Here is a 25555-nt window from a genome sequence, read left to right as displayed (position 1 = left end):
AAAATCCACATTATTAACCAGTACACATAGTATTTAATCTCTCTGTGTCTCAATTTCCTCATTTATATAATGAAGGATAGTAACAGTACCTACCTTACAGGGTTATTGTCACTTTCAAGTGGGTTAATATATGTAAAGGTTTTACAATACTGTCAAACAATACTAGTAACAGCTCAATTAAAAATGACCTATTCTTTTTCTCATTCTGCTTTCTTTTCTGAAGGCAGAATATTCTTGTATCATCTTTTCTACCATATAAATTACTGATTGATAGTGATTATTGTAATCATCTTCAATTTAGTGCAATGTAGGTACTATGATTAATCATAATGAAATCCCATCTAAATAATATATATATATATATATATATATATATATATATATATATATATATATATTCTGTCAGGAATCTAATACTGCTAGATGCAACAGAGAATAAAAAACAAATTTGAGTCAATGCCCTGAAATAAAAGAACCATACAATCTGTCTGACTAGTTAAAATGAACACACATAAAATCATAATATAATGACTGGTATAATATTGCTCATAAATTCATATAAATACGATCTGAATTTAGAGGAGGGTATTAATAGTGTGTCTAAAGCAGGCAAAGAAGCTTTTATATGGTACATATGAGAATCATGCTGAGTCTTAGAGTGTAGACAATATTTATTTTGCAGAAAGGGAAATAAACGAAGGCTCCATATTAAATACTTTGTAGTTTATACAGTTCTTTTTCCTATATTTACTCATTTTATTCTTGTGGAAAGCCCTTACTGTAGACAGAGAAAGCATTCTTATTGTAGCCCATATGTGGATCTTGATGCACAGAATGTTAAGCAACTTGCCCAAGTTCTAGAGCCAGAAAGTAGAAGCCATTTACCACTCCAGCTCCTGCAGAGCCTCTGCCTACAATGAGCTTACACACCTGTTAATCATGACTGTCATACAGATACAAAAAGAACATGTGTTAAAGATTTTATTTAACTCATTATTAATGAGAGAACTGGGAGGATGCTACAGCTAGTTCAAAGGAGTAGTCAAAGAGGCACACATTTACTAGTGTATGGAGTAAAGAAATGTTGAAATGAATTAAAAAATAAATGAGAAACTGTTTTTCCATGGTGGGAGGAGGAAAGTTAATTGACTCTCCACTAGACAGAATATATTGTTTGTTTATGGACAATAATTATTTTTCATTGTTACCAGTTATCTACAACTTGCAGAGTTTTAAAGCAGCTCAAAGAAAATGAAAGACAAACCAAATAACCCATAATAATCTGTTCTGAACAGTGCCTAGTTTTCACTGAGAGGCCCAGTAATCTTTTTGCTTATTACACGTTTCGCCATTCACCTGAGTTATAGACATAGCTAGAATATAACTATAGTAACAGCAAATGGTACAAGGCCACATGGCTGGAGGTGGGAGTTAGGGACACCTGGCACCATGCCTTGACCTCGCAAGCTGATCTAGAGTTTTCTGGAACCTAATCAAGGGTGCGGGAAGCAGTTTTTTTTAAGAAGAGTCATTCAGAGAGTTCTTCTCTAAGCCAAGTCAGTTTTGAGTTCAAGGGAAGCTTGAAGGTAGGGTTTCTAAGTTGCTAAGTGGTAGATAGTGGTGGGTGTATTCCAGGCTGGCCAATTTTATAGTGTCCAGACTCAGAGATGCAGATCAACATTTAATTAAATTTATGTGTAGCATAGCTTTTTTATAAAAAAGAAAGTAGTAATTAATTTTATGAGATCAACATGGATACACTTTCTTTACTACCAGCAACTATAGGTACAAAGTGAACAAGGAAGACGTTTTATTGATGTCCTAATAAGGGGTTTGCACAGACATGCACTTATGAAAGTTGCATTCATATCCATGTATGTGAATATATAGCTCATCCCTAAAAATGTAATTATGTATGTAAGGTGATACAAATATTAACACATAGCCTAGCCCTTATATGGAGGCAGTTGCCTACCAGGTGTGAACTGAAGGATGATTAAAAGCCTCCTTGCTCCCAGATGTCCCCTAGTGATCTGCCTTAATTTATGACATTCCCACCATTGATGTCACTTCTTTGGAGAAAGAGTTACCTCCAGAAGTCACATGTTAAAATGCAACAGGATTTTTTTTTAAAGAGGACTAACAAAGGAGTAGAAAGAAAAAGGCTTGCCTGAGAACGATGCCATGGGAGCAGCTCTGGAAAGTGCTGCTAGAGGTGCTATGAGAGCTCTAGGCACTTAGAAGGAGGATAAGTGACAAAAGAGGGCAGGAAAGGAAAAGTGAAAGATTAGAAGACAAAATTGACCATACCACAGAGTTGTGATGGCCCAGTAACAGTATCCAACAATGTAAATACATTAAAAATTACTATGTAGAATTTAATTTGAAAAAGTCAATTCGCATATTATATGAAAGGCATCTAATTTTCCTAATGTTAGTATGTAATTGAAATTGGCTGAAAACTGATATGCTGGGGAATTTGCAAATCAGGTATTATCAGAAAACAAGAATGGAAGTGGGAAAACTGATTTGTCATCCAAGTAGTTAAATGCAAATAACCAAGAGACATCTTTACTGCCATATGAATCCTCATCATCCTCGGGATCAAAGCAATTATTAAATACATATTGGTATACTGAGCTGTAGCAAATGAGTAAGCACATGCATGACCCTCTGGCCTCAGATTTATAATAGTGTAAACAATTCTGTGATAGAATTACAGTAAATAAATTTAGAACTTGAAAAACTAATGACTTACATTAACTTAATAAATTACATCTTTTCACTGAGTACATATAAGAAGGTAAGTGCATTTACCAGAGAGTTGAGCAAAGGAGATTGAATTAGGGATTACTGCCACTTTCTCAAGACCTTTTTGGTGGAGATAGATTTTCAAGAGGTGTTTAAGTGATGTAGAAAATGAAGCTTATAGAATGGGATTGGGTGCATTTTAGTTCAATATTCAGAGGTGTGAATTAAATGAATGAATAAATGATACATGTTAGGGGAACCTCCATTCCCTTAACCATTGGTCGGCAAACTGCGGCTCGCGAGCCACGTGCGGCTCTTTGGCTCCTTGAGTGTGGCTCTTCCACAAAATACCACGTGCAGGCGCACATGTACAGTGGGATTGAAACTTCGCGGCCCATGCGCAGAAGTTGGTATTTTGTCGAAGAGCCGCAGTTTGCTGACCACTGCAAACCTTATATTTTCTTGTGGGAATATACACTAGAGCAGTGGTTCTCAACCTTGATTGCACATTAGAATCACCTGGGAATTTTTTTAAAATCCTGATTTCTGGGCCTCATCCTCTGAAAATTCTGTTTCTTTGTTATGGGGTGGGGCCACAACATTAGTAACAAAGAAACAGAATTTCCGGAGGATGAGGCCCAGAAATCAGGATTTTAAAAAGATTCCCAGGTGATTCTAATGTGCAGCCAAGGTTGAGAACCACTGCACTAGAGGGATACTCATGGTCTCTCCCTTTGACCCTCCATTTTCCCCTAACCAAGTGAAGGGAGACTTATCTGAGTAATGAGTTTTTTGAGAAGAAATTGAGAATGCTCTGCTCTGCCATTTCAGGACCTCTGCCTAAGGGTTTTACACATTGTGGTTTGCTCTTCCTTATGGGAGAAGGCCCGAGCTTGTCCCACTGAGCCTGTGACTAGGTGGGTGAGGCTCCTTAATTCAGGGATCAGGGGAGTAATTGAAAACAGCTGAGGTCTCACATCTCAGCTCTGTCCTCCAGTCAGTTTTGTAGCTGATACTTTGATCTATTTGACTTTGGCATCTGTGTTTCAGTTGCTTTCAAATTAGCAAGAGGAAAAGGGGTGTTATTGATTGTTCTTCTAAAACCCAACAGAAGAATGGGTAAATTTTTCAGGGGGAAGTGGAGAGGGCTAATAAGAAAGAAAATTTACACAAACCTCATGAAGAGGCTCAAATTTTACTGTCTTCTTTTTTTTTTCTTTCTACAGTGGTCATCACAAAGATATGCTACTTAGTCCAGTGCTTCTCAAAGTACCTATAATTAAAGACCAGCATTTCTTTTCTTAAAAAAAATTCAATCTATCATGGACTGATGCTTTTTAAAAATGCTGTAAGAATGAGTCTTTGATGTATCAGTGCTCTTTGGTGTTGGAATCTTGTTGCATGTCTGTCTGTGTGTACATATACCAACATGGCCTCAAATGGCTATATCCAACAAGCAACCCAAACCTATGGGGCCTACCCCACCCAGCCTGGGCAGGGTTATTCCCAACAGAGCAATCGGCCCTATGAACAACAGAGTTATGGTAGTAACAGCCAGTCAGGGGACACTCCAGTCTATGACCAGAGTGCCTATGCTTTTTATGGACAGACTAAGAAGAACTATGACAGTCAGCTCCCCAGCGATAAGGCTCAACTGGTGGCTATGGCAGTGGCCAGAGTTTATAGTTGTCTTATGGGCAGCAGTCTACCCTGGCTATGGCCAGCACCCGGCTCCTAGCAGTACCTCAAGAAGCTATGGTAGCCCGGCCAGCGTGACTCAGTGGTTGAGTGTCAACCTATGAACCAGGAGGTCACAATTCGATTCTTTGTCAGGGCACATGCCTGGGGTGTGGGCTCAATCCCCAGTGTGGGACATGCAGGAGGCAGCCGATCAATAATTCTCTCCTGCCGAAACCGGTTTGGCTCAGTGGATAGAGCGTCGGCCTGCGGACTGAAGGGTCCCAGGTTCGATTCCGGTCAAGGGCATGTACCTGGGTTTCGGGCACATCCCCAGTGGGGGGTGTGCAGGAGGCGGCTGATTGATGTTTCTCTCTCATCGATGTTTCTAACTCTCTGTCTCTCTCCCTTCCTCTCTGTAAAAAAGCAATAAAATATATTTAAAAAAAAATAATTCTCTCCAATCATTGATGTTTCTATCTCTCTCTCTCTCCCTCTCCCTTCCTCTCTGAAATCAATAAAAATATTTTTTAAAAAGAGGCTATGGTATCAGTTATCAGAGCAACAAATATGGGCAGCCCAAGTGAAAGCTGTGATCAGCAGTCTGTCTATGGTGGATAGCAGCTTAGCTATGGACAGCAGCAAAGCTCTTAGAATCCTCCTCAGGATTATGGATATCAGAAGGAGTACATCAGTAACAGTGGAGGTGGCAGAAGGGGTGCTGGAGGTAACTATGGCCAAGATCAGTCCTTCATGAGTGGTGGCAACAGTGACAGCAGGTATGACAATCAGGATTAGAGTGGAGGTGGCTAGGGGGAAGGCGAGCATGACTGTGGGGGACAAGGTCGGGTCAGTGGCAGTGGTTACAACTGCAGCAGTGGTGACTATGAACCCAGAAGTCATGGAGGTGGCCATGGAGGTAGAAGTGGCATGGGCAGAAGTGACATGGTAGCTTCAAAATATTTGTTGGCCTTCAGGACTAAAGATCACGTCATGACTCTGAACAGGATAATTTAAACACCACCATCTTCATGCAAGGCCTGGGTGAGAATGTTACAATTGAGTCTGTGGCTGATTACTTCAAGCAGAATGGTATTATTAAGACAAATTGAAAACAGGATAACCCATGTTTAATCTGTACATAGACAGGGAATGGAGCAAGCTGAAGGGAGAGGCAATGGTATCATTTAATGATCCACCTGGTGCTAAAGCAGCTATTGACTGGTTTGATGGTAAATAATTATCTGGGAATCCTATCAAGGTCTTATTTGTTATTTGGAAAGTAGATTTCAATTGGGTTGGTGGCAATTGTCATGGAGGCCGAGAGCGAGGAGGACCCATAGGCCATGGAGGCTAGGTAGGTGGTGACAGTAGTGATGGTGGCTGGGAAGGATTCCCAAGCAGAGGTTGTGGCAGTGGAGGACAGCAGTGAGTTGGGGCCTGGAAATGTTCTGACCCTACATGTGAGAACATGGACTTCTCTTGGAGGAATGAATGCAACTATGTAAGGCCCCTAAACCAGATGGTCTAGGACAGGGACCAGGAGGTTCTCATGTGGGGGATAGCTATGGAGATGATTGTTGTGGTGGCAGAAGAGGCTATGATCAGAGCATCTACTGAAGCTGAGGTGGGGTCTTCAAAGGGGGCCAGGGTGGTGGGAACAGAGGTGGTTTTAGCCCTGGCAAGATGGGCTCTAGGAGTGACCACATACAGGATCACAGGGAGAGGTCAAATTAGCCTGCCTCCTGAGACTCTGGAACATGTTTTCCCCTCCCCACTGTGACTCTCATCTATATATATAAAAACCTAAGTGACTGGCCGACTGGTGGACCCACCAACTAGCCAGTAGCTATGACACCACTTATCACCAGGAGGCAGATGCTCGATGAAAGAGCTGCCGAGCTGTGGTCACGCACCTGAAACCAGAGAAGAGGGAGCCCAATTCTGGGGTGTGTCACCTAAGAATTGCCCTCTCTCAATCTGGGACCCCTCGGGGGATGTCAGAGAGCCAGTTTCAGCCTGATCCCCACAGGCCAGGCCGAAGGACCCCAATGGTGCATGAATCCGTGCACTGGGCCTCTAGTTATTTTATAACCTTTCAACTCCTGATTACACACAGGGGTGAGGGCATGAATAGGGGTGGGGGACTATGGGGGGATAAGGACATATATGTAATACCTTAATCAATAAAGAAAAAAATAAAATGAAAGACATTGTTTTAGTTAAATTAATAAAATAAAATACTATAAGAATTAATTACTATAAAATGATATTGACTAAAAATCAAACACATCCAAAATACAAGCCCCAATCCTATCTAATAAAAATGGAATATGCTAATTGATCCTCACGCCTTTGCAAAGATGGTGGTGCCCACAGCCAATAAGGAAGGAATATGCTATTTGACTGCCACGCCCTCATAGGTGGCACTGACCGCAGCCACAAGATGGTGGTGCCCAGTCCCCTCAGCCCCACCAGGGCAGCAGGCGCAGCAAGGCTCCAGAGTCCCCCAGTCCCCTCAGCCCCCCAGCCACCCAGGGCCGGCCCAAGGCCCAGGCAAGCCTCGGATGGTGACTTCCCAGCCGATGCCTGAGGTGCAGGCAAGCCTCAGACGTCAGCTGCCCAGCTGCCCAGGGCTGTCTGAGGCTCAGGTAACCAGGGCCGGCCGAGGCTTGTGCTGCTGACAGTGGCAGCAGCAGAGGTGTAATGGGGCGTCACCTTCCCCTGACCGCTGGGTCACTTCCTGCCCCTGAGGGCTCCTGGACTGTGAAAGGGGCAGGCCAGGCTGAGTGACCGCCCCCCCCCCCACTCCAGTGCATGAATTTTCATGCACCGGGCCTCTAGTTTTTTAATAATTAGGTTCAACTTAAAAAAAATACTCTGTTACATTGCTATAAATGTCTGTAAAAGCTAAGTCTCAATTTCTGATTTATATCATCACAGACCATTAAAATACAGTTCACAGAGCAGCACTGGTCTGCAGCCCACACTTTTTAGTAGCATTGGTCTAGTCCACTTTGGTTCACATAATCCTTACCACCCTCCTTTCAAAATGATACACAGAGTAGCATAGTATTTATGAGTGCAGGATCTGGTAACAGACTTTCAATTCCTGGGGACAGAGTGGTGGAGTCAGTATTAATACCTTCCACATAGGATTATATGAGGATTAAATGGGAATTTGTGTAAAGCATTTAACTGTGTAGAGCAGTGGTTCTCAACCTTTTTAATGCTGTGACCTTTTAATACAGTTCCTCATGTTGTGGTGACCCCCAGCCATAAAATTATTTTCGTTGCTACTTCATAACTGTAATTTTGCTACTGTTATGAATCGTAATGTAAATATCTGATATGCAGAATATATTTTCATTGTTACAAATTAAACATCATTAAAGCATAGTGATTAATCACAAAAACAATATGTAATTATATATGTGTTTTCTGATGGTCTTAGGCGACCCCTGTGAAAGGGTCGTTCGACCCCCAAAGGGGTCGCGACCCACAGGTTGAGAACCGCTGGTGTAGAGCCTCTTATAAGTGTTCAATAAATATTATTTTTCACCAATATCCACGTTGGATGGTAAACTTCTGCTTAATGTTTTGGAAGAGGCCTAAAAAAGTATAAATAAATATTTACACAATTCATTCTTTGAATGAGTCTAATTTCATTACCTTTTTAATAATTGTGCAATTGGATATTTGTGTTTTCTTTTGCCCAGAGGCTGACAAAACCAGTGCAATGAGTCAAGGGGCTTGAATATTGGCTGTCAAGGCTGCATGGGCTCATCCTTGAAATGAAAATGTTGTAGCAGAGTGAAATGCTCAGTCTCTCTGACTTGTCTGTTCAACTCTGCTTTATTCCCAGGGCCTTCAGGCTAATAGCTTCTGCTGAGTCTTGCATATAGACATTCTAACCATTAGAGGAATTCTGCTTGTGGCTTGAGGAGATAAGGGAAGTATGTATTGTCTACCAAAGATTTGCAGGAAACTCGACCTGACTCACATCAATGAACACAATCTTTCTCAGACCCCTGATTTTGTCTTTTGCTGTGTGTGTGTGTGTGTGTGTTTGTGTGTGTGTGTGTTATTAAAATTAATTTAAAGACAAGTGCTTGTAAGGGTTGGGTGTTTTAAAATTCTCAGAAATATAGAAAATAAGTGAAATGCTTTTCATAATCATGTGATCTGGGAAGATATATTAAAACTGGTTTTGAATTTGGTTTGGTTAAATAGGTCATGTTATTTCTGTTGCAAAGTTGGTCAGCAAAAAAAAATGTAAGTAGGATGAAAAGTTTCTTTTAGGTTTACAATGGCTTTCTACTTCCCTTTGGTAAACTTGGAACTTTAAAGTTTTGTCAGCTAAATTAAATTATAGGTACTTATTGAATATCTGAGTCATTACTGTATAAGGGTCCTGGGAAAGAAAGTTTTATGTTAGTTCAAGCTTATTAAGATAAAAATAAATTTAATCAAGTAAGTGAATTTTAATATCAGATGTAAGCTGATGCAAAATTAGAGTTAGGTTTAGGTTTTTCTTTCTTCTGAAAAGGACTATTGGTCTGATACTGTAATATTGTCTTAATCAGGTACTTGATTACTTAAGAAAACGGAATCTCCTCAAATGTCCAAACTTTCTGATATATTTTGACAAACTTCTCCAAATTTAAATTATAAATAGACTCTTAACCTGTGAATAACAGATATTCAAGAAGGGCCCCTGAAACACCTCAAAAGATTTGTTTTCTCTCCTTACAAAAGAGAAATATTAAACTAATTATGCTTGTTTTAGTGTTTTGAAATTACATGAAAAACATTGTGAAATAAAAAATAGCATTGAGCCTTCTTTATATTGTAATTATATAAGTATATGTTACAAATGTTCCAGAAAAATATATGAAATTGCTGGAAATCTGAGCTTTCCTGAAATAACATGTCTGTCATCAAAATTGAGGGAGGGACACACTAAAATGACTGAACCTGAGTATCAGAGTGTGGCACATGTGGATGAAGTCCATTCTGTTTTTGCAAAAATGGCCCCTCATTGCCAGAGTTTTGCCATCCTGATGTTCTTGTAAAATGGCAACAGTCTGTTCCTGAATCAGAGACATTAAGGTGGGTAAACAATAACTTTAAATTAAATATAGTCAGGGCTATGGAAAACCCAAGACAGCTGTTTATTTTTTTCCTGACTCCCTAGCATTTTCTCAGTTTTTTCATGCCTTTATTCAGCATAGTACATTTAAGCTGTTCTTCATTCAACTGCCACTTAGTTTAGGTCAGGGGTCCTCAAACTACGGCCTGTGGGCCACATGCAAATACAAATATTGTATTTGTTCCCGTTTTGTTTTTTTACTTCAAAATAAGATATGTGCAGTGTGCATAGGAATTTGTTCATAGTTTTTTGTTTTTTTTTTTAAACTATAGTCCGGCCCTCCAACGGTCTGAGGGACAGTGAACTGGCCCCCTGTTTAAAAAGTTTGAGGACCCCTGGTTTAGGTTATCAATATGTTCTTGTGTTTGTGTGTATGCTTTCTGAATTAGTTGAAGCTTTCTCCTGCCACAAGTCTGGTTCTTAGAAAATGTGTTTCCCACTTGGGGTATACCTCCCACAATCTTTAGTGATTGGGGCACCCACTTACATCACTGAGAAAAATCAGATGAGCCTTGATGAACAGCCTTGCAAGCTTCTTATAATTATCACTTACCCTATTGCCCTCAATTATCAGGCAAAGTCTAGAGAATGAATGGAAAAATTGAATTTAAGCACAGCAAATTTAATTATACAGGACTGATGAAAATGGTTCTCCAGATAAAAAGAAACTTGTTTACCTATGACTTAGCCGTTTGGTAAATTACACTTCTCTAAGCAGAATTAAAACATTTATTTTTTTTCTCCCTACTTGATCTCTCCAGAATCCAGTAATAAGTGAGTATTTTTATGACAATGTGATTATTTGCATAAGTTCAATAAGAATGTTAAACTGGTTTATTACCAAGACTTTGACTGGAATGTCATGTCTGAGAGAGACATGCATATACTTGGATATGACCAGAAGCCTTTGAGGAGTTAAGATTTACTTTGGAAGTCAATAAAAGCCCCTTTAGGAAGACAGCCTGATACCTTGTTTGCATGGTTCACAGCAGACTTTACAGGTCAAGATCAAAGGTTGCTTCCTGGGAGATGCAAAGAAAGAACCTCAGGATACATTGGGAACATTGAGAGAGAAGAATTTGCCCAAATCTATAGGTATTGCAGGAAAAGTCTGATGGCAAGTATGTGGCTTAGCTTCTTAGCCTTGAGAGACTATTTAAAGCTAAATCTGAATACTATTTAGGAAAATTCCAGCAAAGCAGATTTAAAGGTGCCCATATGGTTAATTACTATTTTTTTTTTTTTTGCTGAATTTATACAAACAATCAGGCCAATTTTATTGAAAGTAGATTTATTTTGCAAATAAATTAGTCTTAATTTGTCTATCTTTGGTAAAAATGGGGGTGATTATAGACAGAAAAGTATATTTCACATTTGATCTTAGCTGAAAGGCCAAGAAGTGATAAAAAGTACATTTCAATACACAGTATAATACATTTTGGTGGATATTAGATTCTAGTGCTATCCATTGCCTTTGAATTTTGTTTTGTTTTACATGATATAAATTTCAGAGAAATTGGCACAACAGCTCATACTTAAATAATCTCAGTGATTGATGCTGTATAAGCCACACAGAAAGTTTACCTGAGCCCCAGATGCAAACCAAATCTTATGGAATTTAACCCATATAGTCAGCCATTAGGCCTGCTCTACTGTTCAAGCTCTAATATGCTAACAAACCACCTTAGAGTCCTTGTGTTGAGTCCCTAGACCAAGCATGTCAAACTTGCGGCCTGCAGACCACATGTGGTCCACAACAAATACTCATTAACGATTACTCGTGTATTTTAGTCCTTTGTATTCAGCATGTCTCTATCAAAATAAACCTACATTTCTACGAATATTGAAACTTTTGTGTGTGTTTTTGCGGCCCACACAAACTTAAACCTTGTTTATGTGTCCTGTGTTAGCCTTTGAGTTTGACATACTTGCCTTTGACAATAGGATTACTTTAGATTACTTGTAGAGTAACAAGGAAGTGTTTGCATGATGGCCAATTTATCATGGTTTGGGTCCCAGGATACATATAATAACAAAAGTTACTCTTTATTCTTTGTTCAAATTGAACACCCAGAATGCCCCCTATAAGTCTCAGGGACCATCATGGAAGAGGTGGGTGTGAGAGTGTAAGAGTTAGATAAGAAGGGAACAATGGGCAGAGGAATCTGACTTCGTATTAAAAGCTATTCCTCCCTCTTAAATAAACCTGGACCTGGTTACCCAATTTCCCTCAAGACTGAGGAATAGCTCTAGCTGGTTTGGCTCAGTGGATAGAGCATCAGCCTGCGGACTGAAGGGTCCCAGGTTCGATTCTGGCCAAGGGCACATGCCTGGGTTGCAGGCTCAATTCCAGTAGAGGCCATGCAGGAGGTAGCCGATGAATGATTCTATTCTCTCTCATCATTGATGTTTCTGTCTCTCTCTCTCCCTCTCCCTTCCTCTCTTAAATCAATAAAGAAATATATATATGTATATATATATATATATATATATATATATATATATATATACATATATATATATATATTTTAAAGACGAAGAAATAAACAGCAAAAGAGGGTAATTGTAACAGAGTAAAATGCTTGGTCCTTCTGACTCCATCTTGATCAATTCTGCTTTGTTTTCAGGGCCTTCGGGCTAATAGCTTCTGCTGAGTCTTGCATATAGACATGCTAATCATCAGAGAAATTCTGCTTGTGGCTTGAGGAGATGAGGGAAGTGTGGATTGTCTACCAAAGATTTACAAGAAACCCTTGACCTGACTCACATCAATGAAGACAAATGAACACACTCTTCCTCAGGCTCCTGTTTTTGTATCTGTATCTTGGTGTGTGTTGTTAAAAATTAATTTAAAGACAAGTGCTTGTAAGGATTGGGTGTTCTAAAATTCTTAGAAATATAGAAACTAAGTGAAATGCTTTTTATAATCATACTAGTGACCCAGTGCACAGATTTGTGCACATTGAAAGCAAATTAATTAGGAGGTGGCCGGCGCGGCAGGACTGTGCAAGACAGACCAGACATGCCCTGGAGCCAACCTCCCGTGGTCCCTCCTTGGATGGCCACACCTGGGGTGGCGCTGTGGCTCAAAGGGCATCTGTGGAGTAAGCAGGGTCCCTCCAGCAGGTAGGGTCCCTTGGCCTGGCCTGCGGGGATTTGGCCAAATTCAACTCTCTGACCCCCCGAGGGGTCCCGGAGCGTGAGAGGATCACTCTGCAAAGTTGCTGTCATACAGGGTATGGAATGCAAGCACAAGTGTGCAGTAAACCAGATTTGAGGCCTACAGTGCTCCAGCAATAACATAACCCATGGCTGAAGGTGGAATTGTGTGTGGCTCCACGAGGAATCAGACTCCCTCCTCTCTGGTTTTGGGGTACATCACCTGAGAACTGCCACTGTCAAGTCACTGCAGCTTAGCAGCTCTTGCATTGAGCATCTGCCCCCTGGTGGTCAGTGCACATCATAGCAACTGGTCAAACAATCAGACACTTAGCATATTTGCCTTTTATATATATAGATGATCTGGAATAAGGGAAGCATATATTGTTTATCAAAGATTTGTAGGAATCTTATGACTGGACTCAACACCAGCTAGTACCAGTGTTCTTTGGACTCCTGCTGGCACCCAGATGTCTATGTTGGTCAATCACCTCTTGCACCTCCCATTCCCCCTTCCCTTGACATAAAAGAAGCCTCAACTTTGTACTTTTTTAGGATGGGTTTGAGGAACCAGTAGGTCTCCCATCTTTTTCATTTGCACCTTCTCAATCAATAAACGTTTCCTTACTCCCAACCCTGAAATGTTAGTATTGGCCTTTTGAAGCATCAGGCACATGGACTTTGGACTGATAGCAATATGAGTTTCTTGGGTAAGTTCTAGAAAAATAGTCTTGTCAAAATTTCAGTTTTAAATAGCTATAAATGCTCATATGAAAAAAATCTAGCCTCAGTGGATCACTGTGAATGTCTCTGGAAACATTTGCAAAGTTGGCTAGTGTTGCCCAATATTGTCTCCTAAAATATTGATTCTATTGCCTATAAGAAAAGAAGGCATAGAAAGCATTCAGGAACACCTTGGAGTGAGGAAGGGTGAGTTGGGGTGCCCTGGAGCCTATAATGTACCTAGCTGGCTTGTGTCAGGAAGCAAAGTGTGCCAAATGGCCTTGTAACAGGGTCACAGAAATTTATACTTGTCAGACAAGCAGCTGACTGTTTCAAGCCCTCCCCTCCCCCTGGAATTTTCTCTTCTGCAGATTTCCAGTGCCAGCTAAATCCACTTACTTATAAAAAAGCAATAACAAAGCTACACCTGAATGGCATAGAACATTAACTAATTGTAACCCCATATCAAACAAACAAACATGCTTTTCAGAAAGGTAGAGCTAATGGAAATAAATCTGATTTGCTCTCATTATTCTGCACTGTTTAGTCTGTAGGGCTAAATCTGAGGCGGTTTGGGTTATGGGGGCTGTTTAGAGCACATCTCTGTGGTGAAATGTTTCCTGCTCTGTGGTGAAATGAACTGACTTTATTTTTTCCATTTTAGTCTGGTAAAAGCTACAAGTTTGAAGTTATGAATTTACTTCAAGACACTGTAAAGTTGATTCTGGTATGGTATAAGGAGAATACTATCTTGAGAGAAGTGAGCCAAAATTCTCAGATTAAATTTGGTGTTCAACAGAGGAAATAAACTCAATAACAATTCAGAGTGAGGAGTTGAGGTAGTGTTGTAATTTCAGGGTTTCAATAGGTCATATTTTGTGTTCATCTCTGAATTTATTTATTATGAAGCCACATGAATTCTCACTGATGGCAGGGAAAGGGGCTTAAGAACTACCAAAATGGAAGGAAAATTTTCACATTGTTATATTAAAGAGAAAGCTGAGCGATGAGTGAAATATTTACCCCCCAGAAACAAGGGCATCTGGAAGGTCCTTGACAAAACTGAAAAAAAACAAAGAATGTTAATTATGAAATCCTTGTTCAAAATTAAAAGCCATTCTTGTTTGTTATCTAATGACTAAAAATGATGCATATTTACCTGGAATATGAGCTGCAATGCCTGTTGCACTGTCCTTCACTTTTTGAAATGAGTGGGGAGGATTGGTATTTTAACAATTGAAATAAAATTACTCTTCCACTGTTCTCAACCCTCTCACTGGGTGATTTGTCATGCATTTGCTTTGAAATGATCAACTTCCTGGTCAGAAGCTTCACCTGGGAAATCTTGCTCTCTGTAGCCACATATTCAAATTCAATTAGAGAGACTATGAGAAAATAATAGAAGAGTCATTTAAGGGGAAGTCAGTTTTTTGATAAGACAGAACTATAGGGTGTCCCCGAGGAGGCATTTTCTTGTGTAATTTTCTAAAAAGACAGTATAAAGCAGACATTAAGTGAATGAGAACAACTTGGTTCTGATCCAATGGAGTCCTTGGGTGGCTAGGGCCACAGTAAGGGAATACTTGGCTAAAAATATCCTTGCAACCTACAGCTGCCAAGCACACTATAGATGCCACTAATGTTCCCAGAGCATTTAGCCCCCACCTAAACCCTAAATTCCATATGCCATAGATGATTCACCTGACTGTGTTCTTCCTACCATTTTAAGCATGTTTTTGTTCATTCATTTGTACTTCATATTAAGTGGCATTTAATTGTGTAGGAGTCCTCTTTGGTTAACAAGTGACAATCCTCTGAAGACATCCAAGTCTTTATTTATTTATTTTTGGCTACGTAAACATTCTCAGCTAGGAAGAGTCATTGGTTTTAATATTCTTCTCTCTGTTGCCTCTTTTTGGTCAGACCTTCAACCAGATTCTTGAGCAGTGTCTATTTTCCTGGTGTCCCTGTTAACAGTGAATGACACCAGATGTTAGATCTTGGTTTTCGAGTTCTGGCTAAGAAAGAATTCAGATCCAAGACTCAAATACAAGTGAAAGTTGATTTAGAAAGTCAGAGAGGTATAAAATGTGAGCTTTAGAAGAAGGGAGCCAACTGGGTTTCATGGGCTCAGGAAACAAGTTACAGAGGTGAAAGCAGGGCCTTTGGAGCTTAGGAGAGAGAAAGCAAAAGTATGTGTCTTGGGTGAAGAAAGGTTCAGGCTTGCTCAAGAGAGAGAGAAGCAAAAAAAAAGAAAGAAGGAGGTGGGGAAAGCACGGGAGGGAGAGAGAGAGAGAGAGAGAGAGAGAGAGAGAGAGAGAGAGAGAGAATGAACAAGCATGGGCACTGGGTCCTTCGTCTTAAGGGCTCTTATCTGGAGGTCTCAGAATGGGATCTCAATAGAATATTCATTAGCTTTCCAGATATGTCTCCTCAGGGTTGTGGGGCAGGGGATCATTAGTCATCACAGCTGGTCCTAATGCAGCCATGGCGTCTCTTCTGGTTTTGCTGGTTTTCTGGGCCAGGACCTGAAACACAACTGAGACCTACATGATATTTCTAGTTTGACCAAAACTCTGTCTCTATAGTCAACAGATATGAGGCTTTGTTCCTAAGATGATTTGATAGGAATCAGAACCTCATTTTCTTGAGGGCTTAATGCTTACGGGAGTGGTTGTGCAAGGGCTTGTCCTACGTGGCTATTCTCCGGCCCCCTTGTTCCTCCTCTAAGGGGGTTTACCACAAGACTACTGAGATGCTAGGAGAGGAAAGGTCAGGGAATGTCTGAACCACATGACCATGATATGCTATGGGAGGAAAGGTCACCCTGTGTGTGTGGTCCCACGCTACAATACTTATCTTCCCAGTTTTGCCTTTTTCTAGGCACCTCGGACTTTCTACCCTGGTGACCTTCTATACCTGGCCTATAGTTCCTACTCCGCTCATGTCTGTCTAACTGCCTACCATATCATGATTATTAAACGGGAGTTCACTACATTCAGGGTGAACCCTCTAGATACATTAACTATTAGAAAAGGTTTCTAAACCTCACTTGGCATTCGGAGGAAATGCAAGGGCCTCTTAATCCATGCTTAGACTGTGGATTTGGGATAAGTATACTTAGTGATCTAAAAAAAGTTTGGGGGTATCAAAGCTAGCCACTTTGTTACTGGGATATAGAGAGAAAATATTTATTATACTTAACACTTGTATAACACTCATTTTATAGTTTTCAACGTGTTTTAACATTGTCTCATTAAATTCTCCCAACCTGTGAAGTTACAAAGTAGATATTCCCATAAGAAAACTAAAGTTAGAAGATGAATTAAGGAAGTTAAGTAACTTCCTTAAATGTACTATTTCAACTCATTCAACTGTGAGGGAAACTTTAGCACAAAAGAGGATTTATTTGTTCACATAATTGCATGGTACTTGGTAGAATTGAAGGGCGAAAAACTTGCCAGGGTTCAGGGCCTCAGAGGTTGAAATAAGAATTCAACATCGCCAGAACTTTCTCTGCACTCATCTTTACTTCTTCTTGTCTCTGCTGGGATTCATTCCATAGACAGGTTCTCTTTATATGCTGGGAAAGATGGTGGGTAATAGCCCCAATCACATATCCTACAACTCCGGATCAAAGTGAGGAAAGCCTTTTCTTGAAACAATTTTGGGTAAAGATTTCAGTTCACTCAGTTTAGGTCATGTGCCCTCTCCCTTGGACCAATCACTGTTTCCTGGGCTACTCAGTGCTATGGTTGGGCCAGGTCTGGATCATCTGCCTACTCTCGTAGGCCAACAGGTTTGGGTGTGAAGGTGGAACACTGTGATTGACAGCTTCACAAAAAAATAGGGAGAAAGTTCTTGAAAGGGAAGGGGATGGTGTTACTGGTGAAGAAGAATGTCAAAGTGTGGGGATAGACAAAAACTATAGCTATCCACTCCACCAAAATTCTAGAAAATCCAGGGAACTCTTTCCAAAATACCATGCTAGAAGAGAGTGAGAAGAAACAAACTGATTGAATACACAAGAGAGTATATAAGGAATTTTAGTTATTTTTCAGCCCTTAGTCATTATTTTTGAGAAGTCATGAAGAAAAGATGGATTTAGAAATATGTAAAAGTCTGTGCACAACCCAGAATTGAAGAGGAAACTTCTCTTGATAACAATGATGTTTGGAAAGTTAAGAGAGGCCAATATAACTCTGATACCAAAACCTTGCAAGGATAACAAAAAAAGAAAATTAGACACTAATATCTCTGATGAATACAGATGCAAAAATTCTAAACAAAATACTAGCAAATCAAATACAACAGTGCATCAAAAAATAATACATCACAATAAAGTGAGGTTCATTTCAGGGACACAAGAATGACTCAATCAATGTAATATATCATATTAACAAAATAAAGGATAGGTAAGAGTTCTTTCTTTTTTACAGCAGCATAGTATTCCATTGTGTAGATGTACCACTGTTTTGTTTTTTTTAATATATTTTATTGATTTTTTACAGAGAGGAAGAGAGAGGGACAGAGAATTAGAAACATCAATGAGAGAGAAACATCGATTGGCTGCCTCCTGCACGCCCCCTACTGGGGATGTGCCTGCAACCAAGGTACATGCCTTGACTGGAATCAAACCTGGGACCCTTCAGTCTGCAGGCTGACGCTCTATCCACTGAGCCAAACTGGTCAGGGCGATATACCACAGATTTCTAATCCACTCATCTGCTGATGGGCACTTAGGCTGTTTCCAAATCTTAGCTATTGTAAATTGTGCTTCTATGAACATAGGGGTGCATATATTCTTTCTGATTGGTGTTCTGAGTTCTTGGGATATATTCCTAGAAGTGGAATTACTGGGTCAAATGGGAGTTCCATTTTTAATTTTTTGAGAAAACTCCATACTGTTTTCCACAGTGTCTGTACCAGTCTGTATTCCCACCAGCAGTGTACGAGGGTTCCTTTTTCTCCACATCCTCACCAGCATTTGCAACAGCATGGATGGAACTAGAGAGCATTATGCTAAGTGAAATAAGCCAGTCTGAGAAAGATGAATAGCACATGATCTCACTCATTTGTGGAATATAATGAACAACATAAACTGATGAACAAAAATAGATCCAGAGACATAGAAGCATCAAACAGACCATCAAACCTCAGAGGGAAAGCAGGGGAGGGGGCGGGTAAGAGATCAACCAAAGGACTTGTATTCATGTATATGAGCAGGACCAATAGACACAGACAATAAGGAGGTGGGAGCATGTGCTGGGGGGCAGGAGTGGGCAGGGAGAGGTCAATGGGAAAAAGGAAACATGTAAAACTTACAACAATAAAGAATTAAAAAACAAAAAAGAATAAAATTATATGATATTATCAATAGATGCAGAAAAAGCATTTGATAAGATATCATATCCATTTATAATTAATACACTCAATAAAATGGGTATAGAAGGAAAGTACCTCAACATAATAAAGGCCATATGTGACAAACCCTCAGCCAATATTATAATCAATAATGGAAAAACTAAAATCTTTTCGTCTTAAATCAGGAGAAAGACAAGGATGTCTACTCTCACCACTCTTATTCCACATAGTTCTGGAACAGTAAAGTTTCAGGATACAGTAAAGTTGCAGGATACAATTATACAAAAATCTATTGCCTTTCTGTATACTAACAACAAAAATATTAGAAAATGAAATGAAAAAAATAATTCCTTTTGCAATTGCAACCAAAAGAATAAAATACCTAGGAATAAATTTAACAAAGTAGGTGAAAGACCTATATACTGAAAATTGCAAAGCATTATTAAAAGATATTGAAAAAGACACAACAAAATGAAAAAATATTCCGTGTTCATTGATTGGAAGAATCAACATAGTTAGAATGGCCACATTACCCAAAGCAATATACAGATTTAATGCAATTGCCATCAAAATCCCAATGTCATTTTTAAAGAAATATAACAAAAAATCATCAGGTTTGTATGGAACCACAAAAGACACCACATAGCCAAAGCAATCCTGAGAAAAAAGAGTGAAGCTGGAGGTATCACCATTGGACCTGAAATTATACTACAGAGCTATAATAATCAAAACAGCATGGTACTGACAGAGAAACAGACACACAGAGCAATGGAACAGAATAGAGAACCCAGCTATAAAACTATATATATATAATTTTTGACAAAAGACCCAGAAACACACAATGGAGTAAAGATAGTCTTCAATAAATGGTGCTGGGAAAACTGGAAAGCCACATGCAAATGAAAGAAACAGGATTAGAGTTTGTCCCCATGTACAAAAATGTATGGACCTTGGTCACAGAGAGCATTTTATGAACTTGACCCCAAAGGCAAGGGAAGTAAAGGCAAAAATAAATGAATGGGATTATATCAAACTACATCTGCACAGCAAAAGAAACTGACAACAAAACAAAGGGGCAGCCAACTGAATGGAAATGATATTTGCAAACAATAGCTAAGACAAAGGTTTAATATCCAAACTATGTAAATAACTCATAAAACTCAGCACCAAACAAACAACCCTATAAAAAAATAGACAGAAAATCTGAACAGATACCCATCCAAAGAAGACATACAAATAGCCAACATATGAAAAGATGTTCAACCTCACTAGCAATTAGGGAAATGCAAACCAAAACTACAATGACATATCACCTCACGCCTGTTAGGATGGCTATTGCAACAAAACAAGTAATGCCCTGGCTGGTGTGGCTCAGGAGATTGAGTGTTGTCCCATGCACTGAAAGGATGCTGCTTTGATTCTCAGTCAGGGCACATGCCTGGGTTGTGGGCTGGATCCCCAGTAGGGGGTGTGCAGGAGGCAGTTGATCAATATTACTCTCTTATGTTTCTCTCTCTCTCTAAAAAAGAAAAAAATCAATAAAAATCTTTTAGAAAGACAAGTATTAACAAGCATTGGAGAGGTTGTAAAGAAAAGAGAATCCTCATTAACTGCTGGTGAGAATGTAGATTGGTACAACCACCATGGAAAATAGTCTGGTGATTCCTCAAAAAAATTAAGAATAGTTACCATATAACCCAGCAATCCTTCTCCTGGGCATATATCTGAAAAACTCAAAAACATGCATTCACAAAGATATATACACCCCTATGTGCATTGTAGCATTATTCATGGTGGCCAAGACATGGAGACAACTAAGGTCTCCTTTGATAGAGGATTGGATAAAGAAGATGTGGTACATATACACAATGGAATACTACTCAGCCATAAGAAAAGACAAAATACTGTCATTTGTGACAACATGAAATGACCTTAAGAATGTTGTGCTAAGCAAAATAAGTCAGTCAGAAAAAGCTAGGGACCATATGATTTCACTCATATATGGAATAAAAAACAAACTCATGGACACAAACAGCAGTGTGGTAGTTGACAGAGGGAAGGGGATGGGAGATGAAGGGGACCTAATATATGGTGACAGAAGATGATCTGACTTTGAGTAGTGGGCACACAGTGCAATATACAGATCTTGTATCATAGAAATCTACACCTAAACCTATATGATCATATTAACCAATGTCACCCCAATAAATTTAATAAAAAATAAAATAAAATAAAAGTAGCACTGAAGTAGTGAATAAGAAAAAAAAAAGAAAATTAAAAGACAGTTCTTAAACATTTTTATCTGAAGAGCCTCTTACACTCCTGAACATTATTAAGAACTCCAAAGATCTTTTGTTTATGTGATTTATAGCTTATCTATATTTATATTAAAACTAAGACATTTAATTGCATGTTACATAAAAATAGCAGTTTAATAAAAAAATAATTATAATTTCTACTTCTTTATCAATGACATTCTTAAGCAAAATGCTATTTCTTTTTCTTTGAGTGCATGGTGGTAAAGAATACAATGTCTAGTAGTATAGTTTTATGTCTCTGCCTTGATTCATACTTAGGCACCAGCAATCTTACCCACCACTGCCTTCTCACTGTCAGCACAAATGCCAACACTCTGAAAAAAGCAAATAATATTTCTGTATTATTAGGAAAGTAATTTTGACTTCTCCAACACTGTCCAAGGGTCATAGGAACCCCCAACTTTCTGTGGGCTACACTTTGAGAACCAGAACTGCTGCTGCAGGAGAGATCATCAAATAATCCATTTACTCATCTAGAGTAGCATTAAGTACTGCATAGCAAGTCATTCCATGACATTTTAATTTCTCTTTTTGATAGAAAAGTGGGCCAAGGTGTTAATAGTGAAACAGTATCGCCCTAACCGGTTTGGCTCAGTAGACAGAGCGTCGGCCTGCGGACTGAAGGGTCCCAGGTTCAATTCCGGTCAAGGGCATGTACCTTGGTTGTGGGCACATCCCCAGTGGGAGGTGTGCAGGAGGCAGCTGATCGATGTTTCTCTCTCATCGATGTTTCTAACTCTCTAGCCCTCTCACTTCCTCTCTGTAAAAAAAATCAATACAATGTAATTTTTAAAAAAAGAGTGAAACAGTATCATTGTAATAAAATCACTTTGAAACTTTTAAAAGGTCTTTTTAGGCTTACACAGTCACCAACATATGAAAGCGTTTGCTAAGTTTGCAGTTCCCTAGAACAGATCCCTGTTTCTTCTAAGGGTTTAAAATGTAAGCAAAATTGTTTTTTTTTTCTATTTTTTAAAATATATTTTTATTGACTTCAGAGAGGGAGGGAGAGGGAGAGAGAGATAGAAACATCAATGATGAAAGAGAATCATTGATTGGTTGCCTCCTGCATGCCTCCTACTGGGGACTGAGCCTGCAACCTGGGCATGTGCCTTGATGGAGAATCAAACTGTGCCCTCCTGGTTAATAGGTCAATGCTCAACCACGAAGCCACGCCAGATGGGCACAACATGTTTTTTTAAATGAGCTCATATTTAAACAATTGAATTTATTATGCCAAATACTCAGATCTAGTTTATTGTCACAGTCTTGCCCATGACATCATCTTCAAGATGAACAGCACAAGGGGGCAACATCTGTCTGAAAATCCACCCTCCCCCAAAAAAATAAAAAGACTTTTACTGGCTCCTTATTAACTTGGAAGTGCTGTGCAACATGTTTCACAGGCTGAGCCCTAGTAATGATCTATCAAATCCACCTATGATTCCAAAAAGAACTAGACTGAACAATATATTTGCATGTAGCTCTAACCAGGGAACTTGGTTAAATTGGGACTGCATACTGGAAACAGGCCAGGTAATTTTTTTGAAAAGTGTATCAGCCCACTGGATAGAGTTTTGGGGCATAGAATTTCTAGAGTCAGTTTTGTTATTATACATTTACTTCTGTTTATTTAATATCTACCTTTGGCATTCACCACAATATCCAGAGTCTGTCATAGAGTAGTGTTCAGTAAATATTTGCTGAATAAATAAATAATTGATTGCTACTACATGGTCTTTCATTGTCTGACCTTCACCCACCTTCCCAGCCCCATCTCCCATCATGTTCTACCAGGCACTTCTGTACTCACATTATATTGACCTTATTTTAATGCACCATACTTTCTACCATCAAAGAGCCTATGATGTTTTATTTGCTTATAATGGCCTCCCACCTTATTCCCTAATTATTACTCATTTGTCAGATATCAGCTCAAGTTTTAGGTTTAGGTTCCTAGAAAAGCCTACCTTGAGCCCCATGACTGGAGCAAACCTCCTCTTATAAGCTTTGGCAGGACCTCGCTCAGGTGCATTTAATTTGTTTGTGTGGTTATTTGGCTGATGTTAGTCCCTACCCCTACCTGATACTACGTTACATGAAGGTAGGTACTAAGTCTGTTTTCACTCAGTATTGTAGGTGACAGCACAGTGCCTGGGGCATGGTAAGTGTTTCACCATTATGTGTTAAATGAAAGAGAATAAATGGACTGTGTTGTTCTCTTGTCATGTAAGGCACCTAATACTATTTAGGATGGAGGAAGAACATTAGAGGAGTCATTCTAATTCTCTCATTTCTTCAATTCTTCTTACTCCCTTTATTCTCCTCCCAGTTTGTTTTCTGTGGTTACTCAGCTGAAGTGGCCATTACAACCCTGATAGTCTAGGACAATTATTTAGAGTTGGGATGGGAAAACTACTGCACATGAGCCAAATCTGACCCACAGCCTGTTTTGGAAAATAAAGTTTTATTAAAAACCAGCTATGCCCATTCATTTGTGTATTCTGTGTCATGCAGCAGCAGAATTGAGAAATTGCAAAAGAAACTGTCTATCCTGTGAAGTTAAAATATCTTCAATCTGGCCCTTTACAGAGAAAGTTTGCCAAACCGCCCCCATTTCTTTTACAGAAATGTTTTGGTTTTTAAAAAATATATTTTTATTGATTATTTTTACAGAGAGGAAGGGAGAGGTATAGAGAGTTAGAACCTTTCAGTCCGCAGGTCGATGCTCTATCCACTGAGCCAAACCGGTTAGGGCCAGAAATGTTTTTATTGAAGACCCTGTATCATAAACTTTCCATAGATTGCGGGACTTCCTACTTTCACAGTTATAAAGATCAGTTTGTATGAGGGCTTGACACAAAAAGGTATTAGGCAACTAATAGTCTTTCCACACAATCTTCACAAAAGAAGGTATTCTTTGATTCATAGCCAGATTTGCTCCTCTATAAAGCTTGCAAATTTTGAGTTTCTTGCACAATAATAGCTAATATTTATCGAGCACTCACAACGAACCCAGTTTAGTTCTAAGCACTTTACATAGGATTACCTCATTTATTCCTCACAATAACTCTATGGTATTATTATTATTATTATTATTATTATTATTATTATTATCATGTTCCTGATTTACAGATGAGAACAGTAAGGCACAGAAATGTTAAAAAAAACAACAACATGCCAATGTCACAACTTGTGAAGGTACTAGAGCAAGAATTTGATTTGGAGGACTCTGATTCCTGACAGGATCTGTGCTTTTAACCACTCCACCACCCTGCCTGTCTAATTCTTTTCTCCAAAAGAGCAATCCTATTTATGATTTCTGAATATGGGGACAGTTTATGTACTGTTGTTTCCAAGTGGAAACACTTACTTAGAGTTTTGAGGTTTAGAGGTAAGATGCGGAAATATTTTTAAAATCCCAGTACTTGGCAGAATGGTAGACACATAAAATTCAATCAATAAGTGTTGTTGGAGGTGAGAGAATGTTGAAGAGGTAGAGCAAGAAGAGAAAGAATTATCTACTAGGAGTTTCACCTGAACCTAGGTCATTGCCAATGAATGTGTAGTGCCACGTATTAGATTCACTGCTTATGGATCTGGCTACCTCTGAGCTCATGAGAGGAAGTAGAAATAGCTCAATACTTTGATCATATCTTCCTTGTAAACAAAAAGGGAGATAGAAGCAAGCAGTAATTAATTGACTATAGTACTGAATAAGTAAGTCATACTCTATGAGTTTTAAAATAGTAAGAGCATAGATACAGAGAACATATTGGTGGTTGCCAGAAGGGAGGGGAGAGTGGGCTAAATGGGTTAGGGGATCAAAGGTACAAACTTCCAGTCATAAAATAATAAGTAATGGGGATGTACAGCCTGGTGACTATAGTCAATACAGTGTTGCATATTTGAAAGTTGTCAAGAGAGTAAATCTTAAAAGTTCTCATCACAAGAAAAAGTATTTTGTAACTATGTATGGCAATGCTAACTAGACTTATTGTGTTGACCATTTCACAATATATACAAATATTGAATCATAATATTATACACTTGAAACTAATAAAATGTTTTATGTCAATTATACCTCAATTAAAAAATAACACATTTCACTAAATGAAATGTGATTGCAAAACTAACCTATTTCATTCAGTTTTCTGATATGACTTAACAGACTTCATCAAAATAGTACTGTTGCCCTAACTGGTTTAGCTCAGTGGATAGAGCGTCGGCCTGCGGACTGAGGGGTCCTGGGTTTGATTCTGGTCAAGGGCATGTGCCTTGGCTGCGGGCACATCCCCAGTGGGAGGTGTGCAGGAGGCAGCTGATCTATGTTTCTCTCTCATCGATGTTTCTAACTCTCTATCCCTCTCCCTTCCTCTCTGTGAAAAATCAATAAAATATATATATTTTT

The 25555-nt window shown here is 39.1% G+C and overlaps 1 pseudogene across 1 annotated transcript; it reads left to right on the top strand.

Moving 5' to 3' along the window:
- Positions 1–4180: 4180 nt before the first annotated feature.
- LOC308511774 (RNA-binding protein FUS-like) lies at positions 4181–6165 on the top strand (annotated as a pseudogene). Its single transcript has 2 exons — positions 4181–4509; positions 4967–6165. The product of its transcript is annotated as an RNA-binding protein FUS-like (transcript).
- Positions 6166–25555: the final 19390 nt, after the last annotated feature.

Source organism: Myotis nattereri (genome assembly GCF_964212035.1).
Source record: "Myotis nattereri genome assembly, chromosome: X".
In the NCBI taxonomy this organism is placed as follows: domain Eukaryota; kingdom Metazoa; phylum Chordata; class Mammalia; order Chiroptera; family Vespertilionidae; genus Myotis; species Myotis nattereri.
This window is presented reverse-complemented; position numbering and strand designations above follow the sequence as displayed.